This window comes from Scyliorhinus torazame, chromosome 15 (genome assembly GCF_047496885.1).
Source record: "Scyliorhinus torazame isolate Kashiwa2021f chromosome 15, sScyTor2.1, whole genome shotgun sequence".
Classification (NCBI taxonomy): domain Eukaryota; kingdom Metazoa; phylum Chordata; class Chondrichthyes; order Carcharhiniformes; family Scyliorhinidae; genus Scyliorhinus; species Scyliorhinus torazame.
The window spans coordinates 141151235-141171465 of NC_092721.1; positions in this window are offsets into that span (position 1 = coordinate 141151235).

Sequence of the window (20231 nt, forward strand, 5' to 3'; positions counted from 1 at the left end):
TTGGTTAATTAATAGAAAGCAAAGAGTGGGGATTAATGGGTGTTTCTCTGGTTGGCAATCAGTAGCTAGTGGTGTCCCTCAGGGATCAGTGTTGGGCCCACAACTGTTCACAATTTACATAGATGATTTGGAGTTGGGGACCAAGGGCAATGTGTCCAAGTTTGCAGACGACACTAAGATAAGTGGTAAAGCAAAACGTGCAGAGGATACTGGAAGTCTGCAGAGGGATTTTGATAGGTTAAGTGAATGGGCTAGGGTCTGGCAGATGGAATACAATGTTGACAAATGTGAGGTTATCCATTTTGGTAGGAATAACAGCAAAAGGGATTATTATTTAAATGATAAAATATTAAAACATGCTGCTGTGCAGAGAGACCTGGGTGTGCTAGTGCATGAGTCGCAAAAAGTTGGTTTTCAGGTGCAACAGGTGATTAAGAAGGCAAATGGAATGTTGTCCTTCATTGCTAGAGGGATGGAGTTTAAGACTAGCGAGGTTCTGCTGCAATTGTATAAGGTGTTAGTGAGGCCACACCTGGAGTATTGTGTTCAGTTTTGGTCTCCTTACTTGAGAAAGGACGTACTGGCACTGGAGGGTGTGCAGAGGAGTTTCACTAGGTTAATCCCAGAGCTGAAGGGGTTGGGTTACGAGGAGAGGTTGAGTAGACTGGGACTGTACTCGTTGGAATTTAGAAGGATGAGGGGGGATCTTATAGAAACATATAAGATTATGAAGGGAATAGATAGGATAGATGCGGGCAGGCTGTTTCCACTGGCGGGTGAAAGCAGAACTAGGGGGCATAGCCTCAAAATAAGGGGAAGTAGATTTAGGACTGAGTTTAGGAGGAACTTCTTCACCCAAAGGGTTGTGAATCTATGGAATTCCTTGCCCAGTGAAGCAGTAGAGGTTCCTTCATTAAATGTTTTTAAGATAAAGATAGATAGTTTTTTGAAGAATAAAGGGATTAAGGGTTATGGTGTTCAGACCGGAAAGTGGAGCAGAGTCCACAAAAGATCAGCCATGATCTCATTGAATGGCGGAGCAGGCTCGAGGGGCCAGATGGCCTACTCCTGCTCCTAGTTCTTATGTTCGTATGTTCTTATGTGCAGATTCCCGAGGTACCTGAGACTTTGGGATTCAAACCCTTTGCCTCAGGGACCTCAGGTGAGTGCCATTTGGTATTGGTCTCCACAAATGGGGACCAGATGGATGGCACTCGTGGGGGTCTCCAAGTGGATTGGAGGGCCCCAGCTGCATGCCCTTTGGGAAGGGTAGTGCCCTGGCACTGCTGTGCATCCTGGGTACCCTGGCGGTGCCAGCCTGGCACTGCCAAGATGCCCAAGTTGCACTGCCAGCTGGCAGGGGCATTGCCAGGGTGCCAAGTTGGCACTTTTGCATGTGAGTGATTGGGCCGGGGTTGTCTGGCGTGGGGATGCAGAGGGGATCGGGGAATCCTCCCATTTTGTTTGGGCTGTGGGGAGGTTGGCAATTCTTTTTGGTGCCTCGGAGACCGGGACACAATTTAAAAATGGCGCCCGATCTCTCGCTACAACTGGGAGTTCCGGCGAGGGGAGTGCCGCATTGTAAAAATGGGGCTATGGGCGGCCTCGGCCCCACATTCCCCGTTCAGGCCACTTACCAGATGGCCTACTCTTGCCCCTAGTTGTTATGCTCTTATGTTCTTATGACAGGATTGTCATATGAAGAGAGACTAAATTGGTTAGGATTATATTCACTGGACTTTAGAAGAGTGAGGGGGGAATCTCATAGATATTTATACAATTCTAATAGGGTTAGACAGGGTAGATTCAGAAAGAATGTTCCTAATGGTGGGTGAATCCAGAACTAGAGGCTATAGTTTGAGGATAAGGGGTAAAACTTTTAGGATTGAGGGAGGAGAAATTTCTTCTCCAGAGAATGGTGAATCTGTGGAATTCACTATCACAAAAAGTAATTGAGGCGAAAACATTGTGTAATTTCAAGAATGAATTAGATATAGCTCTTGGAGCTAAAGGGATCAAGGTATATGGGGGGAGGGGAGTAAGGAGGGATCTGGGTATAGAGAACATAAAAATATAGAAACAATAGGAGCAGGAGGAGGCCATTTGGCCATTCAAGCCCGCTCCGCCATTCATTATGATCATGGCTGATCATCCCACTCAATAGCCTAATCCCTTTCCCCCATTTCCTTTGATCCCCTGCACCCTAAGTGCTATATCTAACTGCTTCTTGAAATCATACAATGTTTTGGACTCAACTACTTCCTGTGGTAATGAATTCCACAGGCTCACCACTCTCTGGGTGAATACATTTCTCCTTATCTCTGTCCTAAATGGTCTACCCCATATCCTCAGACTGAGCCCCCTGGTTCTGGACACACCCACCATTGGGAACATCCTTCCTGCATCTACCCTGTCCAGTCCTGTTAGAATTTTATAGGTTTTTATGAGATCCCCCCTCATTCTTCTGAACTCCAACGAATACAATCCTTGTACGTTAGTCCTGCCATCCCAGGAATCAATCTGGTAAACCTTCGCTGCATTCCCTTTATAGCTAGACGATCCTTCCTCAGATATGGAGGCCAAAACTGCACACAATATTCCAAGTGTGGCTTCACCAAGGCCCTGTATAATTGCAGCAAGACATCCCTGCTCCTGTACCCGAATCCTCTCGCAATTTGAAGGCCAGCATACCATTTGCCTTCTTTACCTCCTGCTGCACCTGCATGCTTACCTTCAGTGACTGGTGTACAAGAACACCCAGGCTTCGTTGCATGTTCCCCTCTCCTAATTTATGACCATTCAGATAATAGCCTGTCTTCTTGTTTTTGCTACCAAAATGGACAACATTTATCCAAATTATATTGCACCTGCCATTCATTTGCCCACTCACTCAACTTGTCCAAATCACACTGAAGGATCTCTGCATCCTCCTCACTTCTCACCCTCTCACCCAACTGCAAATTTGGAGATATGACATTTTGTTCCCTCATCTAAATCATTAATATATATTATGAATAGCTGGGGTCCTAGCACCAAACCATGTGGTACCCCACTAGCCACCGGCTGCCAATTTGAAAAATACCTGTTAATTCCTACTGTTTGTTTCCAGTCTGCCAATCAGTTTTCTATCCATCTTAATACAGTACTTCCAATCCCATGGGATTTAAATTTACACATTAATCTTTTATGTGGGACTTCTGAAAGTCCAAATACACCACATCCACTGGTTCCCCTTCATCAATTCTACTAGTTACATCGTCGAAGAATTCCAGTAGATTTATCAAGCATGATTTCCCCTTCATAAATCCATGCTGACTCTGTCTGATCCTGCCACTGTTTTCTAGGTGCTCTGCTATAAAATCTTTGATAATGGATTCTAAAGTTTTCCCCACTACTGACGTCAGGCTTACTGGTCTATAATTCCCTGCTTTCAATCGACCTCCCTTTTTAAATAGTGGAGTTACATTAGCCATCCTCCAATCTGCAGGAACTGTTCCGCAGTCTATAGAATCTTCGAAGATGACCACCAATGCACCCACTATTTCTAGAGCCACCTCCTTCAGTACTCTGGGATGTAGATTATCAGGCCCTGGGGATTTATCAGCCTTCAATTCCATCAATTTCCCCAACACCATTTTCCTACTGATATTGATCACGTTCAGTTCCTTCTTCTCACTAAAGCTTGTACTCCCCAACATTTCTGGAAATTATTTGTGTCCTCATTTGTGAAGGCAGAACAAAGTATGTATTTAGTTGCTCAGCCATTTCTTTGCCCCCCGTAATGCATTCCCCCATTTCTGACTGTTTTTGTCTTCACCAATCTTTTTCTCTTTACATACCTATAGAAACCTTTACAGTCAGTTTTTATGTTCCCTGCAAGTTTACTTTTGTACTCTATTCTCCCCTTCTTAATCAATCCCTTGGTCCTTCTTTACTGAATTCTAAACAGCTCCCAATCCTCAGACCTATTGTTTTTCTTAGCCAATTTATATGCTACTTCCTTGGATCGAATACAATCCCTAATTTCCCTTGTAAGCCATGGATTGACCACCTTTCCTGTTTTACTTTTGTACCAGACAAGAATAAACAATTGTTGCAATTTCTCCATGCGCTTTTTGAATGTTTGCCATTGCCTATCCACTGTCATCCCTTTAAGTAATATTCCCCAATAAATCATAGCCAACCCACGCCTCATTTTATCGTAGTTTCCTTTGTTAAGATTCAGAACCCTAGTCTCAGAATCAACTACATCACTCTCCATATTGATTATGGTCGCTTGTCTCTAAGGGATCACTCACAACTAGATTGCCAATGCTTCTGTACTCATTACACAGCACCCAATCTAGGAAGGCCTCTTCACTGGTTGGCTCCTCAACATATTGATCCAGAAAACCATCCCTCATTCACTCTAGGAGTTGCTCCTCTATGGTATTGTGGCTAATTTGATTTTTCCAATCTATATGCAGATTGAAATCACCCATAATTACAATTGTTCCTTCATCACATGTGTCTCTATTTTCCTGTTTAATGCCATTCCCAACAATATCACTGCAGTTTTGGGGTCTAGCTATGATGCCCACTAATGTTTTTTGCCCCATGCTGTTTCTCAGCTCTACCCATACAGATTCCGCATTGTCGGAGCTAATATCTTCCCTCACTATTGTTTAATTTTCTCCTTAACAAGCAATGCAACCCCACCGCCTTTTTACCTGTCTTTCCTAAATACTAAATACCCCTGGACATTTAGTTCCCATCCCTGGTCACCCTGCAGCCATGTATCCGTAATCCCGTATCTGACTTGTTCACGTCTATTTGTGCGATTAGTTCATTCACTTTATTGAGAATGCTCCGTGCGTTAAGGCACAAAGCCTTCAAGCTTGCCTTTATAATATTACTAGTCCCATTCCCAATATTTTTCACTGTGGCCCTGTTTGAATCTGGCTTTTGGTTTACCAGCCTATCACTTGTCTTATTCCCCTTTCTGTCTTTTGTTTTTGTCCTTATTTCCTCCTCCTCTGACGCCTTGCATTGGTTCCCATCCCCCTGCCATATGTTTAAATCCTCCCCAAACACTCTAACAAATATTCCGCTGAGGGCATCAGTCCCAGTTCTGCCTAGGTGAAACCTGTCCAGTTTGTACAGGCCCCACCTCCCTCAGAACCGGTCCCAATGTCCCAGGAATCTGAAACCCTCCAGCTCACACCATCTCTTCAGCCACGTATTTATCCAATATATCTTGCTATTTCTACTTTGACTAGCACGTGGCACTGGTAATAATCTTGAGATCACGACCTTTGAGGTCCGACTTCTCAACTTTCCTCCTAACTGACCCCATGCGGAACACCACGAGTCACCGGTTGCCATCCTGTGAAAGACTCCTTTATCCCCACTCTCGGACTTCTGCCAGTCAGCCAATCCTCAACAATGCCAGTACCTTGCCCCGAACACCTTATTTAGCACCTCCTGTATGGCACCTTGTCAAAGGCCTTCTGGAAATCCAAATAGATCATGTCCACTGGCTCTCCTCTGTCTATCTTCCTTGTTATCCCCTCAAAGAATTCCAACAGATTTGTTAGGCATGACGTCCCCTTGACGAAGCCGTGCTGACTCAACCCTATTTTACCATACACTTCCAAGTACTCCATAATCTCATCCTTAATAATAGACTCTAAGACCTTAACAGTGACTGAAGTCAGGCTAACTGGCCTATAATTTCCCATCTTCCGCCTCCCTTCCTTCTTAAACAGGGGTGTTACATTAGCCATTTTCCAGTCCTTTGGGACCATCCAAGAGTCCATTGATTGCTGAAGGGTCACCACCAATGCCTCCACAATCTCCTCAGCTATCTCCTTCAGAACCCTGGGGTGTAGTCCATCCGATCCAGGTGACTTATCCACCATCAGACCTGTCAGTTTCCCTAGAACCTTCCCCTTAGTGATGACCACTACACTAACCTCTGCCCCCTGACTCTCTTGAAGTTCTGGTATCCCACTGGTGTCTTCCACTGTAAAAACTGATGCAAAATACCTATTCAGTTCCTCTGCAATTTCTTTGTACCCCATTACTACATCTGCAGCCTCATTTTCCAGTGGTCCAATGTCCACTCTTACCTTTTATATATTAAAAAATCCTCTTGTAACCTTCTTTTATATTACTAGCTAGTTTACACTCATATTTCATCTTCTCCCCCCTTATGGCTTTTTTAGCTGTTGTCTGATCGCTTTTAGAGTCTTCCCACTAATCCTCGCCACATTGTATGCTTTTTATTTTGCTTTTACGCTGTGCTTGACTTCCCTCGTCAGCAATGGTTGCCTCCTTCTCCCCTTAGCATGTTTCCTCCTCCTTGGGATGGGAATTTCTGTTGTGCCTCCTGAATAATCCCCCAAACACCTGTCATTGCTGTTCCACCATCTTCTCTGCTAGGCTCCCCTCCAAATAACTGGGCAGCTTCTCCCTCATGTCTTTGTAGTTACCGTTACTCAACTGTAAAACTGTTACATCTAATTCCAGCTTCTCCCTCTCAAACTGCAGATAGAATTCACTATCACATTCCACAAATTCCTTTTCTTGGGATCCACTACCAACCCGATTTTCCCAGTCCACCTGCATATTGAAGCCCCCAATGATTATTGTAAAATTGCCTTTCTTATATGCCTTTTCTATCTCCTAATTTCTTTCCTGCCCCACATTCTGGGGCAGAAAATTGTGTATGTGTGTGTGTGTAAATGGCTTTGTGCAGTTGTACCACTATTTCTGTACTTGGTTGCTGTCTTGCTGTTTGTCTGTGTAAAATCCTGTGATACATGGACGGTATCTATAGTTTCTGCTATAATAGAGTATAATTGTAGCATATCCAAATTTTAGCTGTTTTGTATTATATTAAAATAAAAAGATGTCTCTCATTGGCAAAAAACTACACCAAGTTGTAACAAAATAAATAAAAAGGACAGTTGATCATCCTTTGCTAGGCTCAATATATTAATCTGCTAGGGGGCCTGCACATAAATCCCATCAGGGTCTTTTTTTCCTTTGCGATTCCTCAACTCTACCCACACAGATTCTACACCTTCTGATGTTTATTGCTTCTTCCTATCGATTTAATTTCATCTCCTACAAACAAGGCAACCCCACCCCCATTGCCCATCTGCCTGTCCTTTCAATGGGACACATATCCTCGGATATTTGGATCCCAGTCCTAATCCCCTTGTAGCCACATCTCTGTGATGCCCACAACATTGTACCGGCCAATTTCAATGCGGGCTACAAGCTCATTTACCTTGTTCGTATATTGCGCGCATTTAGGTACAACACCCTCAGTCCTGTGTTGATCATCTCCTTTCTCATATTTGTCCCTTCATCTGCTGTGCCTGAAGTTAGATTCCTGCCGCTTTCCATACTCTCCATTCTATTACTTGTTCTTGAAACTTTATTAACCTCTCCTGAGCACCCCCCTCCCCCACTTTTAACTAGTTTAGAGTCCTCATCATTAACCTGCACTCCTAACTTCTCCTTTGACTTTGATTTTCTAATTTTCCATACAATTGGACAATCCATCCACTATTTAGTTTAAAGTCCTACCTACAGCCCTAGTTACGCGATTCGCCAGGCTTCTAGTCCCAGCTTAATTCAGGTGAAGGCCGTCCCATTGGACAGCTCCCTCCTTTCCCAGTACTGGTGCTAATGTCCATGAATTCAAACTCATTTCTCCCACACCAACCTTTGAGCCAACATTTACCTCTTTAATCTTATTGATCCTCTGCCAATTAACTCTTGGCTCAGGTAGTAATCTGGAGATTATTACCTTTTTGATTCTGCTTTTTAATTAATAATAATAATAATCTTTATTAGTGCAACAAGTCGGCTTACATTAACACTGCAATGAAGTTGCTGTGAAAATCCGCGAGTTGCCACGCTCCAGCGCCTTTTCGGGTACACGGAGGGAGAATTCAGAATGTCCAATTCACCTAGCAAGCACGTCTTTCAGGACTTGTGGGAGGAAACCGGAGCACCCGGAGGAAACCCACGCACACACGGGGAGAACATGCAGACTCCACACAGACAGTGACCCAAGCCGGGAATTGAATCTGGGACCCTGGCGCTGCTCATATTCCTTCAGCAGAACCTCTATCCTTGTTCTACCTATGTCGTTGGTGCCTACGTGGACCACGACAACTGGATCTTTACCCTCCCACCTCAAGTTCCTCTGCAACCCAGATGAGATACCCCGAACACAAGCACCAGGTAGGCAACATAACCTTCAGGACTCTAGATTCTGGTCACAGAGAACCGGGTCAATGACCTTAACTATACTGTCCCCGATTACAACTACATTTCTCTCTCCCCCCACCGACATGAATGGCTCCCTGCCTCATGGTGCTGTGGTCAGTTTGCTCATTCTCCACACAGGGAGCAAGAATCTTGAACCTGTTGAACAAGGACAAGGGCTGAGACTCCTCCTCCTCCTGGATTCCTCTACCTGCCTCACTCATAGTCACACCCTCCTGTCCCTGGCCGCTGGCTGAATTCAATGTAGTTAATCTAAGGGGCGTGACTGCCTATTGAAGCACAGCATTCAGGTAATTCTCCTGCTTCCTGATGTGTTGCAGTGTCCGAAGCTCAGGCTCCAGCTCATCAACTCCGAGCTGAAGTTCCTCAAGCAACTAACACTTGCTACAGATGTGTTCATTAGGAACCACAATGGGGTCCACCAGCTGCCATATCATGCAGGTACAATACTTCGCCTGGCCCTGTATCTCTATTTTATTTAATTAATTTTTAATTTGTTCTTTTTAAATTTCCAGCTGGTTTTTAGTCTTTCTAATCTGTAAAATATTTCTCCTTTTTGTGGTGATATACCAGTGCACAGTTTTGTATATAGTTATCTATCAATGTATATAGTTATTGATACGACCTTCAGCCAGCAGGTGGCGATAGAGATTTAACATGTGACTCGAGATATCCAGCAGTTGTTAGTAAGTCGTACTAGAGGACAGTCGCACTAGAAGTATCTCCAGGACAATTCACTGAATTCAATTATTAGTTACCATTTATATTATAGTTCATTAGTTATCTCTCCATGTGTTCATCTTGTTAATAAATTATCTTACCAGTCAAAGAACTAGATGTTCTGTGGTGATCTTTACCACGGCCATAACACTTTTTACCTTTAATCTGAAAGAAAATTAGAATAGATGATGCAAATGGGCAGTTACTTACCAGCCAATGAATTTATCATTTTCTTATGTCACTCTTTGTTTTTCATACTCTTTACGGTGAGCTCCTCTGCCTTCCCTCACTGTTTCAACTTGCTGAGTCCACCTCTCTCCACGCTGTTTCTCACTCTGAAGCTGCTCTCTCTTCTCCTGTGTGGTAACTCACTAGGTCCACCTCTCTCCATGCTATTTCTCACTCTGAAGCTGCTCCCTCTTCTCCTGTGTGGTAACTCACTAGGTCCACCTCTCTCCATGCTGCTTCCCACTCTGAAGCTGCTCTCTCTTCTCCTGTGTGATAACTCACTAGGTCCACCTCTCTCCATGCTGCTTCCCACTCTGAAGCTGCTCTCCTTCTCCTGTGTGGTAACTCACTGGATCCGCCTCTCTCCACGCTGTTTCTCACTCTGAAGCGACTCTCTTTCCTCCCATATGTTAACTCATTGGGTCCACCTCTCTCCGTGCTGTTCCTCACTCTGAAGCTGCTCTTCCTTTTCACACCGTTTTAACTGACTGGATCCGCCTCGCTTCACGTTGTTTCTCATTCTGTTGGTGCTCTCTCCTCCCCTGTGTGTTGACTCACTGGGTCCGCCTCTCTCCTCGCTGTTTCTCACTCTGTGGGTGCTCGCTCCTCCCCTGTGTGCTAACTCACTGTAATCTAAGAAATTTGAGGACTTCCAGTGGCGGCCATTGTGTGAGTTGCCGCACACAGGGAATCCCCTGATTGAAGGCACAGAAAAGAGCTCTTTCTACCTTATATTGAGTGGAATTTGGTGAAAAGGTGTAGATGGAGGTTGGAAGAGTAGTTTCCCCCGGGAGTGGTATGTCTGCTGGTTACCAAACCCGGCCGAAGACGGTGAGAGACCTGGCTAAAGAGCTGAAGGAAACCTGTGTTGCAGCAGCCTGTGTAAGGATGGCTGCGGGGGAAGGGCTGGTGCAAAGGCCCCAGATGGAGCAGTTGATGGCTTTTATTAAGGAGGAATTCCACCAGCAGACGAAGGAAATGTGGGAGATTAGCTCGAAGGCCATTGAAGGAGCTGTGGCACCCCTGAAGCATTCAATGGAACGGGTGGAGAAGTATTTGCAGATGCAGGGGCCCGGAAATCGAAGAAGTAATCTCGGACCACAGCGATCGTGTGGTTGCTCAAAATAATACTCCCGGGTGGGAGATATGTGATTGTGAGTGGGGTAATCGGAAGGGGCACCGGTGCTGTTGGTAAATGTGTATGCCCCAAATTGGGATGATGTGGGTAGGGTACGAATGCCATGGGAGCTAGGGACTATATGGAGAGGATGGGGATGATGGATCCATGGCGCTTTCAGAACTCAGGGGAAAAGGAATATTCCTTCTTTTCACACGGAAGGTGTGTTTGAGGATTGATTACTTTGTAGTGAGTCAGAAGATTTTGGTTGGGGTGGAGGGGATAGTGTGTGCGGGGATAGTTATCTCGAATCATGCGCCCCACTGGCTGTCGATTCGGTTTAGATCGGGACGAGAGCAGAGGCCGGGGTGGAGGTTTGACTCAGGGTTGTTGGCGGATGGAGGTTTTTGTGATATGTGCGGGCGGCGATTAAGGAGTATGTGGAGTTGAATCAGAATGAGGAGCCATATTTTGGGAAGCACTGAAGGCAGTGGTCCGGGGGGGAAACTATTTTGCTTAATCCTCGTGTGGATAGAGAAAAGAGGGAGAACATGACAGTCTAGTGAGCTAGATAGTGGATGTGGACAGGGAGTATTCGAGGGTGCTCCCCACGGAGGGATTGGTGAGGAAGAAAAAATTGCAGGGGCAGTTTTACAGACTGACAATGGGGAGGGCGGTAGGGCAACTGCATGGGGCAAGAGGGGTGAAATCTGAATATGGGGAGAAGGTGAGCCGCATGCTGGCGCACCAGTTGTGGAGGCAGGCTGTGTCCGGGGAAATATTGAAGATATGGACCGGGGCTTGGATGTGGTGTTGGAGCCGGGGAAGATGAATGAATGAATGAATATTGCTTATTGTCACAAGTAGGCTTCAAATGAAGTTACTGTGAAAAGCCCCTCGTCGCCACATTCTGGCGCCTGTTCAGGGAGGCTGGCACAGGAATTGAACCGTGCTGCTGGCCTGCCTTGGTCTGCTTTCAAAGCCAGCGATTTAGCCCAGTGTGCTATAAATGAGGTGTTTAAGGAGTACTATCAGGGACTTTACGAGGCGGACCCGGGGAAGAGGAGGGGGACATGGGGTGGTTTCTGGACAAGCTGGAATTTTCCCAGGTGGAGAAAGCAAAGAGACAGGCATTGGAGGAGCCCCTGGGGCTGAGGGAGGTGCTGGATAGTATCGGGGTATGAAGTCAAGGAAGGCCACAGGGCTGGATAGATACCCGGCGGAATTTTATAAGGAATTTGTGGCGGACCTGGCACCACATCTGTTGGGGGCGTTTAATGAAGCACTGGAGAAGGGGGAGTTGCCGGAGACGATGACACAGGCAGTAATCACAATAATCCCCAAATAGGGGAAGGTCCCGGTGGAATGTGGGTCATATAGGCCCATATCACTATTGAACATGGATGTGAAGGTATTGGCTAAGTTGTTGGTGGGGAGGATTGTGTCCCGGTGGTGGTTGCAGAAGATCAAACAGGTTTCGTGAGGGCAGGCTAGCTCATGTGTAATATAAGACGGCTGTTGAATGTGGTGATGAATCCGTCGGGGCCTCTGGTACCGGAGATGGTGGTATCCATGGACGCGGAGAAGGCATTTGATCGGGTGGTGTGGCGGTACTTGTTCGAGGTTTTGGGACGGTTTGGGTTTGCAGCAAAATTTGTGACATGGGTGCGGTTGCTGCATGTGGCACCAAGGGCGAGTGTGAGGATGAATAATATGAGTTTGCGAAGCTGTGACTTACACAGGGGTACGAGGCAGGGATGCCCGCTGTCGCCGCTGCTGTTTGTGCTGGCCATAGAGCCATTGGCAATGGTTCTTAGGGGATCGGCGGAGTGGCGGGGGATTATGAGGGGACAGAGGGACATTGGGTGTTGCTCTATGTCGATGACCTCTTGCTGTATGTTTTGGATCCGCTGGAGTGTATGGGGAGGATTATGGACTGCTGGGGAGATTTGGAGGGTTCTGGGGGTACAAACTGAATGTAGGGAAGAGCAAGGTTTTCCTGGTGAATGAGCTGGCACAGCGGGCTAATTTAGGGGGATACCATTTACAGTAGCGAGGGATAGGTATTTCAAGATTCATGTAGCGGGGGAATGGCCAGGGCTCCAAAAGTGGAACTTAATGAAGCTGGTGGAGGAAGCCAGGGAGGATTTTAAGACGTGGGATACACTGCACTTGACAGTGGCTGGGAGAGTCCAAGTGGTGAAAATGAATATTCTGCCGAGGTTTTTGTTTATTTTTCAAGCTCTCCCGATCTTTATACCAAAAGCCTGTTTTTGGAAATTGGACATGATCATTTCGAACTTTGTATGGGCGGGGAAGGTGCCGAGGGTGGCGAGGACCTCGCTACACAGGTAAAGGCAGCAGGGGGGGTTGGCGTTGCCGAAACTGCTTCATTATTATTGAGCAGCGAATGTGGACAAGGTGCAGCGATGGTGGGAAGGGGAAGGGGTAGAGTGGGTTAGGATGGAGGAGGAATCTTGTAAGTGCTTGTGACATCAGCGTTGCCAATGGCTCCGAGTAGGTATTCGCGGAGTCCGGTGGTGTAGTCCACGGTGAAGATATGGATTCAGTTGAGGAGGCATTTTAGGGTGGAAGGGATGTCGGTGCTAACACCGCTGTACGAGAATCATGGGTTTGAGCTGGGGGTGGGGGTGGGGGGGGGGGGGGGAAGTGGGGCTGGTCAAGGTGAGGGATCTGTACTTGGAGGAAGGGTTTGCCAGTCTGGAGGAGCTAAGGGAGAGGATGGAGCTGCCGAGGGGGAGTGAGGAACTAAATAAGTACTTTGCGTCAGTCTTCACAGTAGAAGACATGAGTAATATCCTAACAATCCAGGAGAGTCAGGGGGCAGAGTTGAATATGGTAGCTATCACAAAGGAGAAAGTGCTAGAGAAACTAAGAGGTCTAAAAATTGATAAATCTCCGGGCCTAGATGGGCTACATCCTAGAGTTCTAAAGGAGATAGCTGAAGAAATAGTGGAGGCGTTAGTTATGATCTTTCAAAAGTCACTGGAGTCAGGGAAAGTCCCAGAGGATTGGAAAATCGCTGTTGTAACCCCCCCTGTTCAAGAAGGGAACAAGGAAAAAGATGGAAAATTATAGGCCAATTAGCCTAACCTTGGATGTTGGCAAGATTTTAGAATCCATTGTTAAGGATGAGATTTCTAAATTCTTAGAAGTGCAGGGTCGGATTAGGACAAGTCAGCATGGATTTAGTAAGGGGAGGTCGTGCCTGACAAACCTGTTAGAGTTCTTTGAAGAGATAACAAATAGGTTAGACCAAGGAGAGCCAATAGATGTTATCTATTTTGACTTCCAAAAGGCCTTTGATAAGGTGCCTCACGGGAGACTGCTGAGTAAAATAAGGGCCCATGGTATTCGAGGCAACGTACTAACATGGATTGACGATTGGCTGTCAGGCAGAAGGCAGAGAGTTGGGATAAAAGGTTCTTTTTCGGAATGGCAACCGGTGACGAGTGGTGTCCCGCAGGGTTCATTGTTGGGGCCACAGCTGTTCTCTTTATATATTAACGATTTAGATGACGGGACTGGGGGCTATTTTCTAAACGGTGACAAAATTCATAATGCTGAAGTGCAAAGGGCCTTGGGAGTCCTAGTCCAGGATTCTCTAAAGGTAAACTTGCAGGTTGAGTCCGTAATTAAGAAAGCAAATGCAATGTTGTCATTCATCTCAAGAGGCTTGGAATATAAAAGCAGGGATGTACTTCTGAACCTTTGTAAAGCATAAGTTAGGCCCCATTTATAATACTGTGAGCAATTTTGGGCCCCACACCTCAGGAAGGACATACTGGCACTGGAGCGGGTCCAGCGGAGATTCACACGGATGATCCCAGGAATGGTAGGCCTAACATACGATGAACGTCTGAGAATCCTGGGATTATATTCATTGGAGTTTAGGAGGTTGAGGGGAGATCTAATAGAAACTTACAAGATAATGAATGGCTTAGATAGGGTGGATGTAGGGAAGTTGTTTCCATTAGCAGGGGAGACTAGGACCCAGGGGCACAGCCTTAGAATAAAAGGGAGTCACTTTAGAACAGAGATGAGGAGAAATGTCTTCAGCCAGAGAGTGGTGGGTCTGTGGAATTCATTGCCACAGAGGGCGGTGGAGGCCGGGACGTTGAGTGTCTTTAAGACAGAAGTTGATAAATTCTTGATTTCTCAAGGAATTAAGGGCTATGGAGAGAGAGCGGGTAAATGGAGTTGAAATCAGCCATGATTGAATGGTGGAGTGGACTCGATGGGCCGAATGGCCTTACTTCCGCTCCTATGTCTTATGGTCTTCTGGTCTTATGGAGTTCAGGTATCTGCAGATGAGGGACTTTGCGCGAAAGGTCTGGAGGGGGTTCCCTAGGTTGCCGGGTTACACACTGCTTGGGCGACTGCTGCTTCCGGATGTGGAAGGGGAGGGAAGAATTGGGGATATATACAAGTGACTGGGGGAGCAGGGAGGTGAGCGGGTGGTGAAGATCAGGGAGAAATGAGAAGCTGAGTTGGGATTGGTGATCAATTGGGGAGTACGGAGTGAGGCACTGCGAAGGGTAAACGGGACCTCCTCTTGTGCAAGGATGAGCCTGATACAGTTTAAGGTGGTGCACAGGATGCATTTGACTCGGGCGACAATGTGTGGGTTCTTTCAGGGGGTAGCAGATGAGTGTGAGAGATGTGGGCGGGGGCCAGCGAATCACGCGCACATGTTTTGGGGTTGCGAAAAATTGGGAAGATTCTGGGTGGCAGTCTTAGCCAGGATAGTGGAGGAGAAGGTGGACCCGGATCCTTTGCTGGTGATATTTGGGGCCTCAGAGAAGCCGGAGCTCATGGGGAGGAGGAAGGCCGATGTCTTGGCCTTCGCCTTTCTGATTGCACGACGGCAAATTTTGCTGGAGTGGCGCTTGGCATTGCCACCGGGGGTAACAGCATGGTTGGGTGATCTGTACGACTTCCTGCGGTTTCGAGAAGATAAAGTATGAGTTAAGGGGCTCTGCAGAGGGGTTTGATAAAAGGTGGAGGATGTTTGTAACCGTGTTTGACAAGTGTTTTGTCGCCGGGGTGTGAAAAAGGGAAAACATTTGTGCAGCCTGTAATAGTTGATTGCTGGGAAGTATATTTCCCGGGGAAATAAATATGAGTGTGCCCCTGCAAGGGCACCTGAGTCCAGCCGCAAGCTCCTCCACACTGCCTCAGGCGCCTCCCCTGGAGAGACATGCCAATTGGAAAAAGCACTTCAAGGGTCGTGGCACCACCTGTGGTGGCACAGTTGTCAGAACTGGCCACACAGCGCCAGGGACCCGGGTTTAATTCCGATCTTGGGTCACTGTCTGTGTGGAGTTTGCACTTTCTCCCCGTGTCTGCGTGGGTTTCCTCCGGGTGCTCCGGTTTCCTCCCACAGTCTAAAGATGTGCACGTTAGGTGGATTAGCCATGATAAATTGCCCCTTAGTGTCCAAAGATGTGCAGGCTAGGTGGGGTTATGGAGATAGGATGGAGAGTGGGCCTAGGTAGAGCGCTCTTTCAGAAGGTCAGTGCAGACTCGATGGGCTGAATGGCCTCCTTCTGCGCAGCAGGAATTCTATGGTTCTGTGGTTTCGGTGATCATCTTGCAGATATCCAGCAGCTGTGTTCCATTAGTAGTTAGCTGCATCTTCTTCTTCAGCACTCCAGCTCAAACCTGTATCTGCCGGACCTGATGTAGTTGTACCACTTGAATGAAACACTTGGTGCAGCAAATGGATGAAGAGACCATCATGGCTGCAGGTCGATGAGACGCCATTTCTGGTAACCTCACAAGGTACATGAGTACACATTATTTCACAGAGTCTTGTGGCAAACAAAATTGCCACAGTCAAAGTGCAAACACTTTCAGGGAAAGAGGTAGATACACCTCCCTGATATTACACAAGGGCTGAGTAATTAAGAATTGAACCCGGGTTCCTGGCACTTGAGGCAGCAGTGCCCCCACCAGAGACCTCCATTACAGAGACCCCCATCAGAGAACCCTCTATAAGAGAGACCCCCACCAGGAAGCACCCCATTACAGAAACTCCAACCAGGAAGCCCTCCATTACAGAGACCCCTGCTTGCATGACTCTATTGCAGAGACCCCCACCAAGACATCCCTCATTACAGAGACCCCTGTCTGGAAGACAAGAGAACAGACCAGACAGAGACAGTGAAAGAAAATTACTGCTTTATAACCAACTTGTGCAACGCACCTGCTGGCGAAAACCACATCAGCTGGGTTTAAACCACCTCAGGGGCAGGATTCTCCAATAATGGGGCTAAGTGTTGACGCCAGAGCGTTTTATGACGGCATCATCTGGCCGCTAGGAGCAGCGATCCTGCGCCACACAGGGGGCCAGCAAGACACTGGAGCGCTTCATGCACGGGCGGGGCAGGTCCGTGCATGCACGCCACAGCCGGCGTGGATCCACGCATGTGCATCGGTTGCCGTCTGTTGCGCCGGCATCCAGGCAACATGGCAGAGCCCTACAGAGGCCCGGTGCGGAGGAACATACCCCCCCCCCTGGAATTAGCCCGCCCGTTGATCGGTAGACCCCGATCATGGACCTGGCCACCATGGAGGCCCCCCCTGGATTCGGATCCCCCCTTCCCCCACCAGGATGGCCACCGCAGCCAGAACGCTGAGGTCCCGCCGGGTAGGACCACACACGAATGACGCCGGCGGGACTCAGTGGGCATTCGGCCCGTCGGGCGTGGAGGATCGCCGGGGGGGGGGGGGGGGCGGGGCGCGTTGAGCGGCCCCCGACCAGCGACGCGGCGACTGCGCAGGTGCCATTGGTGCTGATTCTCCGGTCACTGGAGAATCGGCAGCCCGGCGTTGCCCGATTCGGGGCCCCCTCCCCCCTCAGAGAATCCCGCCCCAGATCTTTGATCTGCAATGCTTTCATTCATATCAATATGATATTGATTTTGCTAGCCTGCGATCCATAGCTTCAACACACAGCCAGCTGTCTGGATTGTTTAATCTCATTTTCCTTTACACTTGAGTTGATCTCAAGTAGTCAGCTGTGAAACTAACTGCAATCTTTATAATCAGCTAGCTATGATTGACCACATCAAAGAGAGTTAAGTTCTTCTGCAGAGAAAAGTGAGAGTACTTAATGGTCTTTGATGTGGTCCAAGAGCTGACAATGCTATCACTTACTGTCACTGCATTCCTACTAACTCACCCTGTTTCCATGGTGTCCTGTACCACAGTGCCATGGTTACTCATTCCTCCACTCTGCAGACTCCACTTTTATCTATAGAGGCTGTAACAACTTCAAACCTGTTGAACAATTGTAAGGGCCGAGGGTCCTCCACTTCTTCATACCTGCCTTATCACAATAACACCCTCCTGGCCATGGACCAAATCAGATGACTTTATGCTGACGGGTGTGACTGCTCCTGCAACAAAGTGTCAGGTAACTTTCCCCTGATGTGTTGCAGTGTCTGCAGCTCAACCTCCACCTCAATGACTCTGCACCAAAGTTCTTCCAGCCACAGACACTTACTGTAGATGTGTTGCCTTGGATCATACAGGTGTCCATGACTTACCACTTTGAAGCCAACACACATCACCTGCCCTGCCTTCTTTGTAGTGTTTAATTAATTCAATTTAATTATTTTTCTGATTTACTTTTAATTAATGTCACACATGACTGATCTCATATCATCCTCAATTCTAATTTCCTGCCTTATCCCCATTAACCTTGATTCCATTACTGATGAAAAATCTGTCTATCTTAGCCTTGAGCATACTTAACGACCCAGGCTCTCCAGCCCTCTGCGGTAAAGAATTCCACGATTCTCTACCCTCTGAGAGAAGAAAGTCCTCCTAATCTCTACCTTAAATGATCTCCCTTAACCTCATTCTTCCAGATCCTTTTTATATTCTTTTTTGAATTCTTACCTTTCCATTTAAAATTGTTTCAGTCACTACCTCAATAGCCACAAGGATCCCACTGTCCAATAACTCTCAGGTAAAGAATCTTCCTCCTCCCTTTCCCCTGGTTCTTCAGTGAGAATCCATGATTTCTATTTACTAGTTTCCCATTTACCCAGAAATAAAAAAAGGCTCATATTACTGGGGGAGAGGAGAGTGCAGGAAAGGGCAGGGCAGGGTGGGTAACCAAAGGAAAACTCCAAAATGTTGGAAACTCAGAGGCCTTCCAAATTTGAGTAACAGGATCTCATAATCATTTTATTCTTCAATTTTCCACAGATCAGTTGGCCAAACTGATAGCCTGGCTGATTGTTCGGCTGACAAGTAGCGCAGGATATGGCAGCAGAAGATTTTTGGTGCTGCTGCCCAGCAATCAGGTGGGGGGAGGGATTAAGAGATAGGGACCAGGCAGAGGGTTGACATAGAGAGGTCATCACGGGAGGGAGAGAGCAATGGCTTCCTTGCGGGGCTGTGAAGAGCCCACCTGTCCACTTCGGCAGGAAGATCCGAAAAGCTGAGTACATGGCGGGAGTCTGCAGAATGTTGTGGCACAGAAGGATCTGAATTCCTTATACATGAATCACACAAAGTTAGCAAACAGGTACAGCAAGTGATTAGGAGAGCAAATGGAATGTTAACCTTTATTGCAAAGAGAATGGAATATAAAAGGGAAGCAACAACTGAACAGGGCATTGGTGTGACCACACCCAGAGTATGTATACACTGGTTTCCTTACTTAAGCAAGGATATATTTGCATTGAAGGTTGTTCAGTGAAGGTTCACTAGGTTGATTCCTGGTAATGAAGGGGTTGTCTTGTGAGGAAAGGCGAAGCATGTTTCAGGGGGAGGCAGTGTCACTGTGGTATTGCCACTAAGCTAGTAATCCAGAGACCCAGGGTAATGCTCTGGGGACCCAGGTTCAAATCTCACCACGGCAGATGGTGGTATTTAAACTCAATAAAAAATATCTGGAATTAAAAGTCTCATGATGAGGTAAGTCTTTTCACCATGAAACCATTGTCGGTTGTTCGCTAATGCCCTATGCAAATCTGCCATCCTCTGGTCGACATGTGACTCCAAACTCTAAACTGGCCCCTGAAAAGGCCTAACAAGCCACTCAGTTGTGTTCAACTGCTACAAAGGAGCTGTCCCACAGTCTATTTAAGCAACAGCCTGACATAATCGTACTCATGGAATCATACCTTCCAGATAATGCCCCAGGCACCATCACTATTCCTGGGCATGTCTGGCTTCACCGGCAGGATAGACTCAGCAGAGCTGGCGACACAGTGGCCCTGGGAGTCCTTAACATTGACTCTGGACCCCATGAAGTCTCAAACAGGTCAAACATGGCAAGGAAACCTCCTGCTGATTACCACGTACCGTCTCCCCATTGCTGATGAGTCAGTACTCCTCCATGTTCAACATCACGTGGAGGAAGCACGGAGGGTGGCAAGAATAGGAAATACACTCTAGATGGGGGACTTCAATGTCCACCACCAAGAGTGGCTCGGAATTACCACCACAGACCCAGTGGGTCAGGTTCTAAAGGACATAGCTGCTAGACTGGGACTGCAGCAGGTGGTGAGGGAACCAACAAGATGGAAAAACATACTTGACTTCATCCTCACCAACCTGCCTGCCGCAGATGCATCCATCCATGACAGTGTTGGTTGGAGTGACCACCGCACAGTCCTTGAAGAGACAAAGTCACGCCTTCCCATTGAGCGTATACTCCACCATGTTCTGTGGCACTACCACCATGCTAAATGGGATAGACTTCGAACAAGACTGGGCAACCATGAGGGGCTCTGGACCATCAGCAGCAGTATTGTACTCAACCATAATCTGCAACCTCATGGCTTGGCATATACCCCGCTCCACCATTACCACCAAGCCAGGAGATCAATCCTTGTTC